The sequence below is a fragment of the Papio anubis genome, chromosome 9, assembly GCF_008728515.1.
Source record: "Papio anubis isolate 15944 chromosome 9, Panubis1.0, whole genome shotgun sequence".
NCBI classification, from domain to species: Eukaryota; Metazoa; Chordata; class Mammalia; order Primates; family Cercopithecidae; genus Papio; species Papio anubis.
Window position 1 is genome coordinate 122127361 of NC_044984.1, and position 22295 is coordinate 122149655.

Genomic DNA, 22295 nt, shown 5'->3' on the forward strand with positions numbered 1-22295 from the left:
TGATGCTTCTTACATGGGGAAGACACTGTTAATATTGGCTCATTTAGTTTTCACAACAAACCTGTGAGGCAGGCGTGTGCACCATTCCCAGTGGCAAATGAAGAAACTGAGGCCCAGGGATGTAGAGCGTATGGCTCCAGGTTGCCCAGCTGGCAGGAGAGAGAGATGGGATCTGATTCAGGGTGTCTGGCTCCAGATTCCAGGACCCTAACTACTGCCCTGAACTGCCTCTTCTGGAAGGTTGTGTTTTGAATATAAAATTTGTACTCACAGAATCAAAAGTGACCTTTCATAGAATTTCACCAAGTGATTCTCACAGCATATAATTTCTTAGTTAGGGAAATTATACCAAAAAAAAAAAAAGCACATTGGGGACTTGCAAATACATACTCTGAATATACAAGATTTAGCAAAGGCTATCCAAGTGGAGGAATTTACAACGACCTTTGAGAAATATTAGCAGAACCATATGCTTTTGTAGTTGCTATTATTATTAACCTGTATATACATACAATATGCTATATGATTTCATTTATTTATTTTTTGAGATGGAGTCTCACTCTGTCGCCCAGACTGGGGTGTAGTGGCATGATCTCAGCTCACTGCAACCTCTGCCTCCTAGGTTCAAGCAATTCTCGTGCCTCAGCCTCCCAAGTAGCTTGGATTACAGGTGCACGCCACTATGCCTGGCTAAGTTTTGTAATTTTTGGGAGAGACAGCATTTCACCATGTTGGCCAGGCTGGTCTTAAACTCCTGACCTCAAGTGATCCGCCCACCTCGGCCTCCTAAAGTGCTGGGATTACAGGCATGAGCCACCATGCCCTCGGCCATGATATGCTGTTTTTAAAATGCTTTTATCTTAATTTCCTTTAAGTATCCTCAATCATCTTTATTTCTTGGCCCAGCAAACCCTTTTATCTTAGACATGACAAAGGTCCTGTTTATTCCAAATTAGATGAATTGTTCATGTGTTCTGCGTAAGTAATGGACACTAATGTAGCTTTATAGAACTTGCAAAACAATTAATGACTATTGTTGGTTTAGAGTTTGATATGGAGACGTGGATTTTTTTGAACCACCTGCAAATGACTTTGTAAACAGTTTAAATATATTTCACTGCACCTGAGTAAAAATTGTCCTTTTACTATTCTTACAATCATTATTACAAAAGCTATTTAAATTACTGTTTAATTGCATCTGTACTACTTAACTAATTTAATGTAAAATTAAACTTTTAATGTGTGACTAAATCTCCTTAAGATCGTAACCTTATAACCCTCTCCCTTCTCCCCTCAACAATTTCAGCACCTAACAGAGGTAACCAGCAATAATGGTTGAGGATAAATCATGTTGTACTCTTGCTGGGTATTTTTTTCCATACAGATATAACTGCGTGTGCTATTTTGGAGCTTGTTCTTCATAGTACACACAGGACACCTCAGTTTGCACCACTGTCTCCATGCTAAGTGGTATCAGGAAATAAAGTGGCATTTTTATCACTGACTTAAAATTCCTCCTTATCAACTACCATTGCCAGCTCTGCCACTTTTGGGGAAGCTGGTGTGGCAGGCTCCATCTTCCTTCCCTACTTCTGTTCTTTATCCCAGAGCTTAGGAGAAGGGGCATCTCTCGAGCACAAGGGAGGCTTGGAGGGTCCTTGCTCTGTGCAAAGCCCCTCCCAGCCAGCCAGCTTCCCTCTAGAGTCTTCCTGATTAATCACTCACTCCACAGTCTCCTCTCGCTGAAGTCGCTGCAGCTAAGCCAAGCGGTAGCAAAGACTTGGATCTAATATTGAAAATTCAAATTTAATTCCCCCTCCTAATGCCTAAAAGGTTGCGGTTTGGCTCCAGTTCTTGACAATGGCCTTTCACAGCATCTCACCAAGTGGATTCTCACAGCACTAAGGTGCCATCTCTGCATTTGACTTCAGGGCAAGCTTATTCGCACTGAATAAGCAGAACCAGTTCAAGGAACAGAGGCTATTTCCTGGGCGTTGGGGTGGCCCGAGAGAGTGGGCACACATGCCACCTTCCCCAATTCACCTCTCTGTATATAAGAAGGATAATAATTCCATCTTTCAATGTTCCAAGTAGCTAAGCAAACTTGTTGGGAACCTTCCTTCAAGCTTTAAGAGGGAAGTCGCATCCTATCAGATAGATCTTTATTTTCTGCTTCAAAACCTAATGAAGAAGAATCCTTTCCTACTCACGCTTCCCCGATGTGGGGTGAGAATGAAGTCATGCTTTGGCAAATGTGGTCCCTGAGACCATCTGTCCCTTGGACAGCATCACATACCTGCCCAATTCCTGCTCCTCGTGGAAGCATCTGGGTTAAGTAAGTGTGCACAGACAAGCTGAGAATTTGGAATTGTTTCTTTCCACTTAAGACTTAGAGATCTTTGCTTTTGTTCTTGTTTTCTACATCTTATTATGTCCTATTGGGTTCTCTTCAATTCAAAAAGTGTTTTATAATAGTCAAATAGCCTCTATCCTGTGCCTGACTTTGTGTTTTAGGGACACCGCATAGGGACAATTTAAGCCCAAGAGCAGCCCACAGTGTGCTCACAGTCCAGGGAAGAGATGGCCATGTAGACAAAGAAGACCCACAAGCTTACAGAGCCATACTATCTGGGATTGTCACTGGCATTTCATTTTCCTAGCATGAGTTTCTCTGAAGTTGTTCTGTATTTCCAGTACTTTCTCTTTGGAGCATCAATTGAGTAGGATTGAATGCCTAATAAATTAGCCAGCCTGGATGCGACAAGATTTTCTCAAATCACAGTAGATCATCAGCCACCAGTGCCATTGCCATTGGCTTTTCCTTGACCAATTGTCATTGCTGATAATTAATTACAGGTCCTAAATCCAAAGTATCATTCTAGAGATAACAAATAACAGAAAGCTTTTCTGTTGGATTCTCTCTTTATTTTATTGTGAAATCCCCTCCCTTCCCTTCTCCCAGAGAGCTCCTGCAATGGGTCTTTGTATGCAAAATTCTAATTCTCATTCTTAGATCTTGCATGCCTTTTTTCCTCTCCTACACTGGAACCTTTGTTTTATTTCTTTATATTGTCTATTATTCCAACACTAAAAGGAAATAATTCCATGAACATTGACCTTGGTATGGGCAGAATGTTAATTAACACTGGGAGAAATGCCAGAGTGCCTTCAGGTGCCATCCAAGAAACAATTGTTTTACTTTTAATGGCAAAGTTCTGCATAGAAAGTGAGGAGAAGAAGCAGGTCCTCATTGTTGAGTAAGACAGCTGAAAGTGGGCCAACTCTGGGGAGTGGCTTTCTTAGCCAGGGCATTCTGCTAGGTAAAAGCCTGGTTTTGATTTTTTTTTTTTTTTTTTTTTTTTGAGACAGAGTCTTGCTCTGTCACTTAGGCTGGAGTGCAGTGGCACAATCTTGGCTCACTGCAACCTCTGCCTCCTAGGTTCAAGCGATTCTCCTACCTTAGCCTCCTGAGTAGCTGGGATTACAGGCGTGTACCACTACACCCAGCTAATTTTTGTATTTTTAGTAGAGACAGGGTTTCACCATGTTAGCCAGTCTGGTCTTGAACTCCTGACCTCAAGTGATCCGCTTGCCTCGGCCTCCCAAAATGCTGAGATTACAGGCATGAGCCACCGCGCCCAGCCTGATCCTGATTTTGTTGTGAATTGTGGTTTTGATGCAACAAGAACTCATAGGTAAAAATGGTTGCTCCCAAAAATGAACTGTTTTTGATCCTTTAGTAATTACTAAAATTACTAAATAAAATAAATCAAATAATGTGCTTAAGGGAACGCAGTCAAGGTTTCCAGTTCTCACTCTGCAACAAAGATGAGAGACTAGACTTGTTGCTTTTTTTTTTTTCCCCTAGACCTCAGGTTCCCTTATCAGAAAAATGAGAGGGTGGGTAAGTTTCAGGTGTCTCAAGCATTTTGGGGGAGATATGCATCCAGTGTTGTACTAATCAAAGCCAAACTCTCCCACAGTCAACCCTGGGCGGCCAGGCAAACTATATCCCCATCTTGGAGTTTCATGAGGTGTAATTAAAATATTAATGATTCTGAAAGTCCTGCAAGAAAGAAACTTGTTTAAATGTACATGATTCTTCTTTCATTCCATTCACTTCCTTCTCAAATATTTTATAGGAATATCAAAAAGGGATGGATATGAATGGGCTACATGCCTAAACTATGGTAATTCAAGTCAACAACCCTATTGTATCACTTTGCTAGGGTTGCCATAACAAAGTACAACAAACTGAGCAGCATACACAACAGAAATGGATTCTCTCACCATTCTGCAGGCCAGAAGTCTGATATCAAGGTATTGGCAGGGCCGTGATCCCTCTGAGGGCACTAGGGGGCTCTCTTTTCCAGTTCTCTCTTCTTGAAAACTGGTGAACTTTTGGCATTTTGTGGCTTGTAGCAGCAGCGTAACTACAATATTTACGTGAGGACCTTTCTGGGTGTGTGTCTTTGTGTCTCCAAATTTTTCTTTTTCTTAGGATACCAGCCATCTTGAATTGGGGTTCTATACATGTGCAGTGGCCCTAGGAGAGTCAAGAGTTCAACCTATGGGTTTTGGCAGGGGACACAGTTCAACCTGTAACACAAGTGCTCAGCGCGTTTCCCCAGGTGGCTTCTGTGTCCTGCCTTTCCACCCCCTTTCCCATCTCCCACTTATTTCCAGCCTCCATCACCTCTACCACGGATGTTCTGCCTTCCAGTTGGTCTCCTGGCATGTCCTATCAGCTCCTTTAATCTAATGGTCGTATTGCACCTCATAGGATTTTTCCAAATGCAGTTCTGATCCTCTCTCATCTCCACCTGTCCTTTGGTCTCCCTCAGGCTTGTAACTCCTCCCTGGCTTCCCACTATCCTTGGGATAAAAACTTCAAATCCTTATCTGTATATGCTTCTGCAGGCTTATCTTTCACTGTGTTCTACCACCTGCCTCCAGTGGTCCCGCCATTCTCCCAAGGCCTCTGTCATTTCTTTTGCACCTGCTCTTCTACCTGGAACACTGACCTCCTCATCAGCCTTTGCCTGGCATCCTCCAGGCACTGACTGTTTCTCTTAGGGGAGCTGAGAACATGTCTGCTTTTTATCTGCCATATCTAAAGCTCCTGGCTTAATATGTGGCATAAGGTAGGAGCCCAGTAAACATTTGCTGAGTGAGTGAATGAAAGAATTAATGAATGACCCAAACTCTGTACTAGATTGAAGAGATAAATGCAAGAATTGGATATGATCACTTTCCATGAAAGATAGATGGGGAGGTAATGGTCATAATGTGTGTGCTGATGAACTTGTGTTCAGAGTGTGGTCACTAGTTATAGCTCTAAGAATAGAAAGGCAATTGCCTGTGGGACAGAGGAAAAAGTGTGGGAAAGATTCCAATGAATGCTTCATTTGAGCTCAGCACAGAAGAAGAAGTCAATGGTAGAGTTGGCCGTGTTTTTATTTGCCTGGCCACCATCCCTAGCTAGTTATTCTGGGAATAACATTAAATCAGTTTTCTTGGGGGGACTTTTCCCCTCAATTCTTTGGTCCATTTGGTTCTGATGGTGCAAACTTATGTGACTGTTTTCAAACTTGGCCACTAATTCGATGAGTATGGGGACCCCAGGCTTATACCTAAGCTGTCCAGGACAGACCCTACCCCTTCCTCCTGAAAACAGCATGAACCGCAGCCCTGGTCTTCAGAGTCCACAACCCTGATCTTCAGAGTCCACAGCCCTGGTGTTGTTCAGAGTCCACAGCCCTGGTCTTCTTAGTCCACAGTCCTGGTCTTCAGAGTCCACAGCTCTGGTCTTCAGAGTCCACAGCCCTGGTCTTCTTCAGAGTCCACAGCCCTGGTCTTCAGAGTCCAGCATCCAAGTGGCTTAGTGAGTTGTTCAGGAATGGACACAGCCCAGTTTTGCTTGAAGAGAATCAGGGCCACAATATCTTGAAGTGGTTATTGTTGAGTTGCTGGTGTCATTTATAAGAATGTTAAGAGGCAGAGAGGCAAAGTGAACCAAGTCAGGAAAATTGACCATTAGATGTAGATCATTCACTTTTGTGAATTATAAAGTCATCATCTTTAATTTTATATTCAATATTTAGCTTTCCCAGTCACACATTGTTTTGCTCCATCAACTTTACCCTTTGCCTAATGCCATGACCTTAACTTTATTTTTCTAAGAATTGCCTTTTGTATTCTACTGGAAAGTCAAAACTTTATTTTAACTTTATGGCAAATGATCCTTTAGATTTAAGAGAAATCCCAGATGACCAAGAGGAATTAATGAAATCACACACAAAGAAGACCGATTGCCACCCACTTGGATGACATGGGCCAAGCGTGAGATGAGCCGTCTTCCGGATGCAGATCCCACCAGCTCTATCTGTGCTGTGATGTCACACATCAGGGTATTTGCAAGCTTTCTTATGCAGGGATTGGCAAATGAGACCAGCCACCTGCTTGTGTGCATGGAATCTGCACTATTTACGTGAGCCTTTAAGAATGTTGTAAAGACACTCTCCAGCCCCACTCACTTTTCTGGTCTTTAGAAGCAGCAAGAAATAACATAGAAAATTCGATGGCATTTAGAAAATTGCAGTAGTGTGCTTCTCTCTACACCAAAACTGCCTAAGCTTTATAATTCTACAACTCTTTTCTGCAACTTAGTTTAGGTAGTTAAGTCACTATCGGCTGCATGTTTTTCCCATTTTTTTCCCCTAAATTTTCCATGCAATAAATTAATGGCTCCATTTGTACAACTACGACTAGTGACGTAAAGCTCTGGATGGGGTCTCTGTGTTCTGGACTCTTAATTTCTCGTCCATTGGAAATCTGTTCCTGGAAACAGTCCCGTTCGTTTCCGGAAAATGTTTTCCATTTATAAAAGTGCTCTGAATTGCCATCTGATACTGAGTCATGGGTATCTTAGGGAGAAAATCTGTCTGAACACATCTTTCTCTGGTTTCAGGGAGGTAAGGAGACAGGGGCACTGAGGTGAGGGCTGATTAGCATTGAGGCTGAATGGGTCCACTTGATTCCACAACCAGAATCACCGGTTTTTGTCTCTCAGAATGTGGATGGGTCTTGGATTTTTGCTTTATCTCTTTAATCCTACACTCAGGAACTAAGCAGTATTTCCTTGTCAGCTACTCTGTTACCTCCCACGATGCACCTGACTTCTGATTTTCCAGCCAGGGTCTGAATGCACCAGATAATCCAGCTGGGTGTCTTTACACACCAGAAGAGCCACTGGCCAGAATGGAAGGGGAAGAAAGTCACTTCTGGCTTAAGAGCACATCGAAGCAAAATAAAAACAAACAGCAGTCTGTAGAATGACATGGCAGCAAAACAAGCTGAAGAGTTGTCAGATAATGATGTTTTAAAAATGTATGCCCACTTTGGGAGGCTGAGGCGGGTGGATCATGAGGTCAGGAGATCGAGACCATCCTGGCTAACACAGTGAAACCCCATCTCTACTAAAAATACAAAAAATTAGCCGGTTGTGGTGGTGGGTGCCTGTAGTCCCAGCTACTCAGGAGGCTGAGGCAGGAGAATGGCGTGAACCTGGGAGGCAGAGCTTGCAGTGAGTTGAGATCGCACCACTGCACTCCAGCCTGGGTGACAGAGTGAGATTCCATCTCAAAAACAAACAAACAACAACAAAAAAAACCATATGCCACTAGGTGCAGTGGGTCACACCTCTAATCCTAGCACTTTGGGAGGCTGAGACAGGAGGATCACGTCAGGTCAGGAGTTCAAAACCAGCCTAGGCAACATGGTCAAACTCCATCTCTACAAAAACTAAAAAATAAGAAAAAAATTAGCTGGACGTGTTCGTGCATGCCTATAGTCTTGGCTACTCAGGGGGCAGAGGTAGGAGGATCACTTGAGCCCAAGAGTTAGAGGCTGCAATAAACCATGATTGTGCCTTTGCACTCTAGCCTGGGTGACAGGGCAAGACCCTGTCTCAAAAAAAAAAAAAAAGCATATGCTTTCTTCACTGCTGAAAATGAGTGATTCTTTAATACATCCAAAGGTGTGTTATCTTTAAACATCACAACTTTATTTTAGCTGTTTTGTATGGCATCCTTCCAAAAAGAGTTCTGTATTTGCAATTTTGGTATCTGAAGCAGAGTCCAGTGGATACACATGCATGTGTGTGAGTGTGTGTGTATGTTTGTGTGTGTGTTTGTGTGTGTGTGTCAGTGAGAGAGAGAGAGAATGTCATGGACAGTCTGGGTTATATTTATTTTAATGTTTTTAAGCACAGTGTTGGTCTGTGGAGCTACTTTTCCAAACCTGTTGGTTGTCTTTTATATACTTATTACTGAGAAGCTCTTCAAACGCTTTTCATTTTTACATCTTTCCCTGGCCGTTCTTTCCATGATGTGCCATCTCTTTCCACTGCTCTCAGGATGTTCCTTTGTTGGACCCATGTCATTGAATTTGCTTCTTGTGCATTTCTTCTCTGGGAACACATAGAACATTATTTAAGAAGCTAAATTTGAGGAAGGATGAGAGCTTGTTTATCATGGTCACCCTATGTCCAGCACACAGCTGTGCTGTGGTACATACCCATTCAATATTTGTTTCATGAATAACTGAAGCTAATGCAAAGCAGGAGAGAATTATTCCTGGAATCCAACAAGCTTCCCCATGCCTAGGTTCACGAATATAAATGCATAGACTCAGTGGGTCCACCATGCGTTCTAAGGAGCTCTTAAAAGAACCCTCCTAGTTGTCGGCAGTGTAATTTGAGAATGCGTTCCTGCGTGCCACAGACATCTATTTTCTTTGCTGAGGAATCCTCATCCATTTCTTCTGGGAAATTCTCCAGCCTTTTTATGCTTCTAGACAGAACTTTGCTGATCAACCTTTGGAAAATCTCTAGTCCAGAGAGTCACTCAGGGTTTGCTTTGTGGCCACGAAGCTGAGAAACCCTGCAAGCCTTTTGACCACCCTAATTTCTCACAGATTTTATTCTGCAGCATATTTTCGGTTCCTTTCCTCTTCCCGAGACTTCATACATCGGCCTCATCTGCAGCTGTGTGCGTTCATTTATTTCCCTCTAAACCAATGAAAGCCACTTGCTATTTTGCTGATAATTGACTGACCTAGGTGTGGACACCTGGAGTATAGCTGAGAATCACGTGCTGATGTTTTTCCACCTTCTATGCTTCATTTCTTCCAGAAATAAAGGTTTCTCACCGTGAGAAGGCAGTTGACAGGTTGCTTTGCCTACTCCTTTCAATTTATTAGAAAATTACACTTTCATGGGACTAATTGTCTTGTAGAAAATTCAACCCAGGAATCTACACAGAATACAGTGACAAACCACAAAAACAGTGTCCTTTGCTCAACGAAAGCTCTTTTTCAAATATTTGTGTCTAATGAAATTCTAATGATTTTTTCAATTTCATTTTTTGCACTTTCAAAAATCTTAGAGATACCCAAAAGAACCCACAATAGTATTTGCCTTTAGAATGTAGTGATCATCTTAATAGCTTTCACTTGAAAAGGAGTTCGATTTCATGTGTTTCTGAACACCTCAGTTCCCCAAAAGGATGCTTCTTCATTTATATCCTAGAAGATATTCACGTGAAACATTTGCAACTATTACATTGGGGCTGGGTGCGGTGGCTCATGCCTGTAATCCCAGCACTTTGGGAGGCCAAGGCAGACAGATCACTTGAGACCAGCAGTTTAAGACCAGTCTGACCAACATGGTGAAACTCCATCTCTACTAAAAATACAAAAATTAGCCGGGCGTGGTGGTGCGCACCTGTAATCCCAGCTACTCAGGAGGCTGAGGATCACTTGAAATCAGAAGGTGGAGGTTACAGTGAGCTGGGATTGCACCATTGCACTCCAGCCTGGGCAACAGAGTAAGGCTCTGTCAAAAAATAATTGAATATTAAGTTGGTGCAAAAGTAATTGCATTTTGTTTGCCTTTGAAACTGATGGCAAAAACTACAGTTACTTTTGCACCAACCTCATATAAAACGCTTCCTAGGATTTGGGTTTTTTTAGTTTGTAAAAAAAAATTGCTAAAAAAATATCTCCTGATAAATTATAATTTCCAAAACTGACATTTATTAAATATCTCAAGTATGATTTTACACTGCAGTGTGGATTATGCATAAGCTTCATGTTTGATTCATTTTTCTTTAAGATTAAAGGTGGTAGATGACACTTATGGGAGGGTGTTGTTTAAAATATCTTCTCCTTGCAGCTCTTCGATGTAGATTGACATCTCTAAGAACTAAGAAAAACATAGAGTAAAAAAGGCATGAATATGCAGAGGCTGTTCATGCACTTCACGGAGTCAGAGGCAGGGGTAGACCTGCAGTTCTAAGGAGGTGCTGGGGTGAGGGCTCAGGGGAAAAAAGAGACAAGGCTAGAAATAGTGGGCAACCTCAGGGAATCCTCAGATACTTCAAGGCTGCAGGCTAACCCTGTGAAATATTAGAAAGGGAAATCATGGTTTTTATTTAGGGTGCAGGAAAAAGAAGAGAAATACTGTGATTGTTTATTGCCTGTGTTTTTATTATGGAATTACTCTTGCTGCTGTGTCTTCCCCAATATAATTTTAGTATGGTATAAGAACATGTAGTCACGTGTGGGCGGATAGTGTCTACTGTGGGCTAGAGAAATATGGAATACAGCAGGGCAGCAGAGAGAGAGCATGGGATTTCTGCTTTTATTGCTATTGTTGTTTTGGGTCCTGACGTAGCCATTTCTAGCTGTGTGACCAATGGCAAGTTGTTGGAAGTCAGCTTGCACATCTAGAAATGGAATCATAGTAACTGCAACCTCAGGAACCTTACAGGAAAGTCGTGGGAATCCAATGAGTTAGTAGATAACAACAGTAATGGTTCATAAAGTTCATAATAGGAATACTAACAGTTAACATAAATGAGTTAAACTATTAAAGTTTAACTTTGATTGATATAAGCTATTATATCAATGGAAGGGAGTACTGTTACTGAGATTAGATCTGACTTTTCCCAAAGCTGATCTTTGGATTCTATAACGCCTAGAAAATATTAAATTAATATTAAATTAATAAATGTAAATGTGTATATGTATGTGTAAAGAGGGAGAGAGAGAGACAAACAGATCATCAGACATTCCTAGTCCTATGGAATACAGAAATGTCCATTGTGTGTGTGTGTGTATACTACAATAAAATCTCCAGTGTTGTCAGCATAATGGAATACAGTTAGCCTAGTAGTTTCCTTTCTAGAGTACAGTGCAAATTCTTTATTTTTCTTCTTCCCTCAAACCGTCACAATCTATATCCATCTCATCAGTTTCTGAATATACGGAACACTCCCATTAAGCAGTTGGTTGTGTTATGATTTGCAACATTTTCGGTATTTATCATAAAAACCATCTTTTCAAAAATTAGAGTATATAGTTGATACTGGCAGGGGACCGACAAATTCCTAGGCAGACGGGCGGATCCCCAGTGAAATCCAACTGCCAAAGACAGTGTAAAGCCTGAAAACTGAGCTTCCAGTTCCAGGTAGAGTCCACAACCGGAGTGAGAACTTTCTCTATGCCTTTTAGCCAATTGAATGGTGCCTTTTCAGGGCCACCCATGGACCAATCAGCACACACTCCCACATTCTGAGCCCATAAAAACCCCTACCTCAGCCCCACATTGGGCTACCTGCTTTTAGGCCCCCTTTCACACAGACAGCTACCTCCTCTCCGGTCCCCTTTCCACTGAGAGCTTTCCTCCTACTGCTCAATAAAATCCTTCTCCACCTTGCTCACCCTCTGGTGTCTGTGTACCTCATTCCTCTTAGATGTGGGATAAGAACCTAGAACCCACTGACTGGTGGGTGCGAAAGGAGCTGTAACAGTAACCCTCCCTCCTACTCACTGAACTAGAGGGGAGAAAAGGCCGCTGGACACCACATGCTCTCCTCCCTGGTTTACCCACTGCTGTGGGTGGTGGCAACGAGCTGTGACATGAACGAGCTGTAACACAAACAAGCAGTAACACAAATGAATGGTAACGTGCCCCCCAAGTTGTTGCTGTGGGTGGTGGGAAGGGGAGAGAGTAGTAACAGTCTTTGGGGTGCTCACACTTTGGGACTCTCCAGGCCAGAGCCCTAACACCCTTTGGGGCTCCACAGTTGCTGGCATCTCTGAGTTTTGGGGTGCCACCACGTTCCCCTCCTCCAGACTCTGGCACCAAGGTGGAAGCAGATCTCAGCACACCTGGCCCAGCCACGGGCTGAACACTGAGCCACAGTGGGCATGAAATCCAGGCTGGTAACAGGAGCCAAGCACAGCCCGCCAGGCCGAGTGGGCAGAGCTAGCCCAGCAGCACGCCCAAGAGCCGAGCAAAGCCCAGGAGAGGCGCACCAGCTCTGGAGATTTCCAGCTGGCAACGTGGCTCTGAAAGAATCCTGTGTCATAGTCATTTTAAATAGTATTTAGGAATTGAAGTTTTTGAGGGTTTTGATATTCATAAAAATATATTTTAAGAATATTCAGACAAATCCCAGGCCAAGACTGGGCATGGTGGTTCCTGCCTATAATCCCAGCATTTTGGGAGACCAAGGCAGGCAGATCGCTTGGGTCCAGGTATTCAAGACCAGCCTGGGCCACAGAGCAAGACCCCATCTCTAAAAAGATTATTTTAATTAGCTGGCTGTAGTGTTACATGCCTGTAGTCCTAGCTATTGGAGAGGCTGAAGTGGGAGGATTGCTTGAGTACAGGAGGTCAAGGCTGTAGTGAGCCGTGATCACACCACTACACTCCACTCTTGAGGAATGAGGTCCTGCCTCAAAAAATTAAAAAAAAAAAAAATCCCAGGCCACTAACCCGTACTCAAGAGTTATGTTTATTAAATTGCAACAGACACATTGTGAAATGCATCATACTGGCTGGGATTCCTGGCGGTGGTGCACGGTGCAGGGACTCAGTGAGTGGAAGGGAAGTCGGATCTGTTGTCTGAAGCATGTGCAGACCGTGTCTTCTCCGGAAGCTGGAACCTCGACGGAGATCCCATTCTGGAAGCCACCTAGGAAAGGACATCCCTGTGCACGGAATGAAATGGAGTGAAGTTCAGCTTCTTTGTCATTGGGCCCCTAAAGGAGCCTCTCACTGGGTCCTGGGCCCGCCCACCAAGCATGGAAGAGTATTAGCACTTCGAAGTTGCCTTGATAATACCCAATGTTAGTTCCAGTGTAAGAAGTTAAGGTGCTTTTAGAAAAGAGTAATGGCAAATAAGCCACAAGGAAAACAAAGCAGGAAACTCCATATAGTTTTATATTTTTCTATTCTCAACTCAAAGCAGAGGCCCCTCAGAGATGAACACTAGGTACGGAACAAGACTCCTGTCAACCACACTTAGTTCAAGCTGAAGGAACCTGACCTCTCTTTGCTAATGTGTGGTTGAAGATTGGCATTGCTCATCATTATGGAAACAAAACTGCCAACACCATAATGTTAGTTCAAAGAGGGAAAACAGCAATCATTTGCCAACACTATTGATTTGGAACCCAGTGTTTAATTTCTCATGAATTAAAGCAAAAGACAATCAGAAAGGCAATTACCGGTAAGAGTTAAAGGTATCCGTTTCATTTATTATAAAATATAATAAATTTAAACTTAATTTAAAAATCCAAATCCAGGTTAAGCTTTTGTTTTTCATTCCTTGAGAAATTAAAGTTTTAATATAAATATCTTCTGTTACAAACAAGACCCTAGGGACACAGAGGTTTCAGGCTTAAATCTGCCGGTGTTTCTTTGGCAAGTTTAGCTGAGAATATGAGATGGGAAATGTATGTGATTTTATTCAGTGGGTTCTGATTATGTAATAAACGGTAAAGGCCTGGGAAACTTTTGCACTTTACTTCTCTGTGTTAGGATTCATTTAACTGTATCCACTTTCCTGCCCAGATAATAAGCTAAATTCCCAACTGCCCACTTGAAAAAAATATGTATATATGTGTGGGCATGTGTGTATTATATATGCAATTTAGTTTCTGAATATACAGAACACTCATATCAAGCAGTTGGTTGTGTTATGATTTGTAACATTTTTAGTATTTAGCATAAAAATCATCTTCTAAAAAGTAAGAGTGTATAGTCATTGTAAATAATATTTGAGAATTGAAGTTCTTGAGGATTTTGATAAAAATATATTTTTAAAAGAAGGAATATGTGTATTCCATATCAATATAAAAAATTTATATATTCTATTACATAATATGTATTGTATTTATATATTGTATAAATACAATGTATTTATGTATTATGTTACATAATTATACAATGTATTATATAATATGTATTGCATTTGTTGTATTGTATTTATATTTTATATTGTATTGTATTTATATATTATATTGTATTTCTGTATTATACTTGTATTTATATATTATATTTATTTTATTTATATAATCTATATTTATAGATTATATATTGTATTTATATATTATATGTATATTATATACTATAATATTTTGTATTGTAATATATAATATTGTATTATATACAATAGACCCTACATATTTTACATATATCATAGTATATATTATTATATATTATTATATATTACACATAGTATATCATATATTGTATATATTTAATATAATGTAATATAATACAATATATAATACAGTATATAATACAATCAATATAGTAGGATGCGTATTATAATATATTCTATATATTTTACAGTATATATATTATTACATAGTAGTATATATAATGTATACTATATGTAGTATATATTATAATACATATACTACTGAATTGATTGTATTATATACAATATTATATATTATATTACATTAAGTATATACAATATAATATATAGTAGATCTATAATATATGTAATACACACAGCTATATATGTATGTATGTGTGTGTATACATATGTATATATGTGTGTATACACACACACACACACACACACACACACAGAGTTTGCTTCTATTGCAAATTGAGCTGGCAGGTTACTTGAAGCTCTTCATCATCCCCAAGGGTCCCATCCCACCTTTCCTGCACTTCAGTGTAGAGTCACTTGCCTCCTTCCCAGTCTAGTTCCAGAATCTAACTGGATCCTGTTCCTTCTTTGCCTTTTATGATGTGTTATCATGATCTGGAACTTGGGGTCCAAGCTATGATAGCTATTTAATGGTCTTTTAACATTTATTATTTATTTGCCCCAACTCATCTTATGCTGGCCACCAAATTAATTCTCCTCCATATAGTAGACCTCTTCTTGTTTCTTCCTTGTTACTTCATTGTATAAATAATCAGATACTATGCAAATAGAAAGAATGAGTATGAAAAGATTAAGACATTCCATTTCTTGGAAAACCAAGTTAAAGGCGCCTCTATGGGTGCTGGGTGTATTCTATCCTGATTCCCTGATTCCTTTCTTCACCTTCCCACTGGGGCATGGGCGCTTACTTGGAGTTGAGTTTTGAGTCTCTCTCATCTTTGTGTTTTTGTGTCTCCCGAGCAGAGATGGCCACACACATTTCCCAGTGCTCAATGGGTCTGTTTAGTCGGACGGACCTGGACATACCCCCTCCCTGGGTGAGCCTCCCGCTTTTGTAATTTTGTGCCAGATTCTCTGCCCCTTCCTGTGAAACAGACTGATAGAATGCCCTTGCTTCTAGAGAATTTAGGACAGAAAGGTGCCTCAGAGAATCGTGGGGTCTGTTCCATTAATATACAGAACGGGGCCAAGGAGCCTTCCTCCAGTATTTCATCATCTAGTTCCAGCTGTGGATCCAGGGTATGCCTGAAATTATGGACAGAATATTAGGTTTTTGTGAGTAAAATGTTGGTGATCTGAATAGGGTGAAATCCATAAGAAATGGTCTTCTCTTTCGTTTGAGGCCCTGTGAGTGTTTACTGTGGCTTGCTGGTATTTGAACAGACTTTCTCTCCCAGGGAACCCACCTGTGAAGGAGAGGTACCCCCTGCTTCTCAGGGACACAACCCTACATGGGAGACACAGACAAGGAGGTGAGCTTTCTTCCAGCTCCAACCCACGTGGTGTCTGTGAAGGTCTTGTTTCTCCCCACTGTCCTTCAAACAGGCTCCGGTTGGGACTGGGTTTTGCTCATTTAGGATAAAGTCTTTATTGGGTCCCATGGCTTTCTGTTCCTTTGTATTCATATTTTAAAAATCTCATTTCTAACACCTAGTGCAAAATAGGGAAACACAGCTGGCTGATGAATCTTCAGTCATCTTCTACCTCTGCCTTGACCCCTTGCGGAAGTCCAGCCAAGAGAGGGAGACAGCCTGCTTCCCACAAATGTCTCCGCCTTGCTGTGTCCCTTCCAGCCTTTCTCATTTGTTACTTTCAGTTTCCGCCTTTAACAGGGTCAGTCCTGGGAGGATGGGGGCGGGGGGGAATTAGGGCAAAGAGCAGAGTTCTATATAGCTGGGCGGGTGTAGAATCTGTCCTGGGGCATAGACGCTCAGTTACTTGTCCTTTCTTGGATGGGGTTTGGTGGTCTCCTCAGATCCTCCCAACCAGAATCCCCCAACCCAGCTCCCATGGTGTGGACCCCATTTCTCTGCCCACTCACCCTTTCCCTAAGCACCCAGGCTCCTCCTGGCCAGCCTCTCACAGACTCTGTCTGTTGGGTTCTCCTTCTTCCCCAGGAATGTATTGCCAGTAGAATCCTCGGTTGAGTTGCCCTAGGCTGGCCTGCTCTCACGAGGTTCACATTTGGTTCTCAGAACCCAGTGCTGTGGCCTCTGTCATGGCACGTGTGCAGATTGCCCCAATGCAGCCATCTCTCCCTCCAACCTCCCATCAGGGGAGCAGCCTCAAACACTATCTCTCACTGTTAAGTTTTTCCAAATAAGGGTTTGAGGCCCATCTTGCTTTTCACAAACTCCACTTCACACATATCAAAGTCTCTGATTGGTTGTCTTAAAATCCCTCTCTCTTGACCTGGGGCGAGGACGAGGTCCTCTCCACGCCTGCCTACGAGGCACAGGGAAATAGAAACATCAGTGACAACCCGACATAAGGAAGTCTTCTCCCTTGGCCTCTGCAATCTCAAAGCCTCTCTTGGAATCTGTGCGGGTGATGACGAACACCTGCAGCTTTCCTGTCTCAGTCTCTTGGCGTGTGTGGGAGAGATGGTGTAGTGTCGGCTGGCGTGTGTGGGAGAGATGGTGTAGTGTAGGCTGGCGTGTGTGGGATAGATGGTGTAGTGTTGGCCTTGGCACACTTTTCCGTAAAGGACTAGGTAGCAAATATTTCAGACGTTGCAGGCCAGGTGGTCTCTGTCACCATGACTCAACTCTGCCAAAGCAGCTGTGAATACCGTCACAGAGCCACAGCCCAGGACTGGAGGACGGTGAGTGATGGTTAGGAAAGAACTGTAAAACCCATCTTCCTTTACTGGACCAAAAAATGATATGCTGTGAATTAATGTTTTTATAAATAATGCAATTATTTTGGATAATCACACAGTATGTACATTCTATACAGTTTCATTTTGGCAAATACCGAATAGTATTGGATTTAATACTATTATTATTGATTATACTATTATTTTGATTATATTGGATCAAAAATATAAATATTTAAAATGTCTAAGACATTTAAGACAGTTTCTATTGCTTATGCTGGCATTTCTGATAGATACATATAGACATAGAGATAGACATAGAGCTAGACATAGCGATCCATGTAGATACAGATCTAGGTATAGATCTATATAAATAGAGGTATGAGGGAGAGACACACACAGCCACGTCGTGGTTGTGTCTTGTTATAGACTGCCTGCTTCTGTTCCCTTCAAGTTCATATGTTGAAACCCTAACTCTCATGTTAAGGTATTCACCAAACTGTAATTGCATGAGACTTATGCCACCATCCAATGGGATGGTGCTAGGAGGTGGAATCTTTGGGAGGTAACAGATTTAGATGATGTCCTAAGAATGGAGCCCCCATGATTGGATTTGTGTCCTAACAGTTAGAAGGGAAAAAACTGGAGCCTGTTTGCTGCTGCATGTGAGCATCCAGGGAGCAGGTGGCCGTCTACAAGCCAATACGCCAGCAGCACAGGATGAGGCCCACGAAACAGCCAACCGGTCTCCACTCATTGACCCTGCAGCTTCGTTGAACTAGAGACCCTGCCTTTCCAGGGTAGGTTAAATTAGTCCTCCTGTATCCTTGTGGCTGTCAAGGTCAGAAACAATCGCTGGGCACCTGCCACAGACGTGGCTTCTAGTGACCCTTGCCCTTGACAAAGACCCCAACCCGTGTTTGCACTGACTCTTGTGCTATCTGTCAATTGCAAGCTCCATTTTGGTTAAAGAGAGGCCTGGCTCTGCCTTGGCAATGCCCTCCACCATTTCCAAATAAATTACTGAGCACAGCAGCCCGCTCTTTTGTTAAGCATGTAGCAGGGTCCAAGGAGAGACGCTTGAACAATTAGCTATTAAGTTGTAGTGTTGCTTTGATGTGTTTAAAAAGGATAGTCTTTCCTAGGTCTGAATATGCAAAAGTATCTGGCAAAGGATGAAAAAGCATTTTAAGACTTCAGTGTTGTTTGATTCAGATAATGCCAAGATAAAGCATTTTTTCCGTCTCTCAATTACTGAAAACAGTTGTTTCTCCAAAAGAAATATCCTAGCAGTCCACATTGTTTTCTAAAGAAGGATATTAGCTTTATTTTCAAATGTTTTTCAAAGGAAATGCTTCTAACGTTCTCTGAGGATTCAATGAATGTTTTCCTCTGAGCAGATATGACAGCCAAATATTTTAGATATTCACGCCTAAATTCAAAGAAGTGCAGTGCCCTCTCGTGGACACCATTGCAATCTCCACCAGCACTGAAGGCATCCATGGCGTTACTGCAGGCCCAGTCGATGGCTGGGAAACCTCCTGCAGCTGCTGGGAAGGGTCAGAGGCTGTTACAATCCTTTAACCCCAAAGATGCGCGCGTACACACACACCCCACTTAGAGTACAAAAAGTCAAATACAGTTTCCAATTCACTTTCCTGCACAGGAACTGAAGTCAGGTTGTGCACCAAAATATTACTTACTGCATGAGACTTACCCTCCAGAAGTCAAAGACCTACAATAATATCTTTTGGCTGAATTAAGCCTGGTAAATTCCACTTGCGACTTTCTGTGACTCCAAGACTCTTCTTAGCTATTTCTGTGAACTCTGCTCATTTCTCTGTAAGAGCTTTAATTCTTTGATCATATTGAAAGGATTGCCGGCAATGCACTGCCACTGGAGAACAGTAAATGAAGTCAGGATTATCAAAACCAGTAATTAGAGGCAAATTCATTTTTATGTGCTTGGCAAACCTTGCCACTTGATAGAATTAAGTATCTTGTCACATGTGAAATCAATGATAATTATAAATGATGGATTATTTGCAAGAAGGCAGGAAAAAAGTAGCTACTAGGCCTGCTTCCAAAGTTAGAATAAATGTATAAACGAGTTAATATTGACCAATTATATATGAAGTCTGCTAAATGTTTCAGCACTGCTGGTGGCAGAGAATTTATTAGACTAAGTAATGTAAAATATAATGAAATAGATCAAGTGTTTTTTTAATGAAATAATGGTACCCATTAGATCTGATGACTCTAATCTTAATGCAAATTATCCTCATTATAGACATTCTCGTCCTGAATTGTAGATGGTGTGTTTAAATTCTCATGCTGCAAACCACCTCAAATCCCCAATTGAAAGAGCTACTAATTGTGATAAACTAGACGTAGGAGAGTGGTCACGTCTAAGTGGAGAGGGATAGTTTGGGAAGTTTAGAAAGAGTTTCCAGGTGGCTTCAGTGGTATTCGTGTTTTCTTCTTAAAATCAGCATTGATGTGTTAGTCTAGGTCTTTGGAGAACAGAAAGCAAGTTGGGATTAGACACGCAGGAGATGTATTAGGAGAAACACTCTTGAGAGAAAATAGGCAGGGAGCCAGGGGAGACGGGAAGAGCCGTCCAACCGCAAAGCAGGTCCAGTTGTCTGGGAAGGGCAGAGGGGTGGCATGGTGGGCGGGAGCCTCAGACGGCTGTGGAGTTGGAAATATTTGGAAAGGTCAGCATGGAAGCCCCAAACCAAAGTCTCCATCAAAAAAGACTCCATCTAGTTTTTTGAGGTGGTGTGCCTTAGGGAGCCCGTGGGGCATCATGGCTGGGGCCACCCCTGGGAGGCGTGGTCTCAGCACTAACCTGGTGGTGAGGTCCGGGCAGCAGCACGGGTCACTGGTCCATTGTTGTCCACACTCGGACATCCGAGTCTCCTCTTGCGGCCAGCACAACCAACCTTCTCCACCATACAGGTCTTTGCTACATCTTGGGCACATCTCCTCTGCAGTCCCCACAGGGCCTTCCTTTGCAAGAGGAAGTGTAGAAGAGGGATGTTTGTGGCAGGAATTATAGCCCCAATATCTGTAGTTGATCTCAGAGCTGCAACTGCATCCTCTCCCTCCTGCACAATCCATTCTGAATCCTGTCACCTTCAGCTGTCTCTTGGGCAGGTCTTGGTGTCTCACTGCAGTCTGAGCAGAGCCTTTAGGCTGGGGTTGCTGCCCTTGCCCAGTCACAGTAACAGCGAGGTGGGGGAGCATCGGGAGGCATCCATGCAGGTCTCCCGAGCTCCACGTCCATGCCTTCCTGCCCCTGCATAAATGCAGCCCTATGTCGCCTCCTGGTAGGTGTCACTAATCAGTAGACACTCTTGCCAATACAGGAGACCCTCTCCTTTCCTGCTCATCCCTGGCGAATTCAGCGGAGTTATAAAAGGGACCACCAGAGCCCCCTTTAGACCTTTAATGAATCCATTTATTTTTGCTTTCTCCTCTTGCTTCTCCAACGTGAGATTTTTTTTTTTTTAATTTGTTATCTTACCTAGATAGGTAGTTTCAGAGGTTTCCACTGTGACTTCCTCCCTATAAAAATTCTTACCACACAAGACACAGACCCAATATGGAGGTTCTTCCAAATACCAAGTGTACCAAATTCAACTGATACTTGGGGACTTCAGAAGTGACCATTGAAGTACATCAAAACATTTTACGCCAAAATACATTTTTTGACATAGTTAGAAATGGCCCTGCAAAGCCGCCTTTTTGGGGGGAAATTTGCCTCTGTAGGTAATCTTCAGTAATGCAGCCAGGGCTCCCTTTCCAGGCCTTTCCTGGATCTAAGAGAGATCCTAAGAGAGAGTCTGACACCTTTAAAAGTCTGGAAAGAGGCAGCTGCCATCTATTCTGCCTGTGGGCTGCTACCTGTGAGACTTCATTCACATAAGGCCACCTTTGCCAGCCAAGACTCTTCCTTGCTCTCTCCTATGACCTGTCTTGCCATTAAAGCCTGTTTTTGGCTGTGCTCTGAGCCTGCATTCTTTCTGTAACCTCAGGATGATGTATAAGCTTCTGTACCTCACTGGCGGGTTAAGCCTTCATTCTGAAGACCCCCCTGTATGCACGTTAAATAAATTCATATGCCTTTTCTCCTATTAATCAATCTGCCTCATGTCAGTCATTTTTCAACAGACTTTAGGGGGCCAGGACCTTGGCTCACATATCATTTAGTTAGGTCTACACATACAGTGGGCAGACTGTGAGCCAAACTTCATCCAGGGATCCATTTATTACCTGGCACCCACAGGAGCCCTTCTAAGAGGTGAGACACAAAGCATGAGGTCTCAATCATGATGTCTCAATCCTGCTTCCCATCACCGCGTCTCCTTCTCATGGTGGTGCCAGGTCCTTTGTCTTCCTCTTGGGGTTGTGGCAACCTCTTCAGTCAGTGATGTCAGGACTTGAGAAATGACTTAAGACTTGACATTGTGTAAGGGATTGTAACTTTTTATGGGGCAACCATCCTCAAACTCCTTTCCTGCTCTTGGTTCTTCTTGCCTCTTTTTTTCTTTTCCTTTTCTTTCTTTCTTTCTTTTTTTTTTTTTTTTTGAGACAGAGTCTTGCTCTGTCGCCAGGCTGGAGTGCTGTGGCACAATCTCAGTTTACTGCAACCTCCGACTCCCTGGTTCAAATGATTCTCCTGCCTCAGCCTCCCGAGTAGTTGAGATTATAGGCATGCACCACCACACCCAGCTAATGTTTTTTGTAGTTTTAGTAGAGACGGGTTTTCACCATATTGGCCAGAATGATCTCGATCTCCTGACCTCATGATCCACCTGCCTCGACCTCCCAAAGTGCTGGGATTACAGACATGAGCCACAGCCCCCGGCCTGCCTTTTTAAAGATACAGATGTTAAGCAGCACCCTGGTTGCTGGACCATCCATTTTGTTCTGAG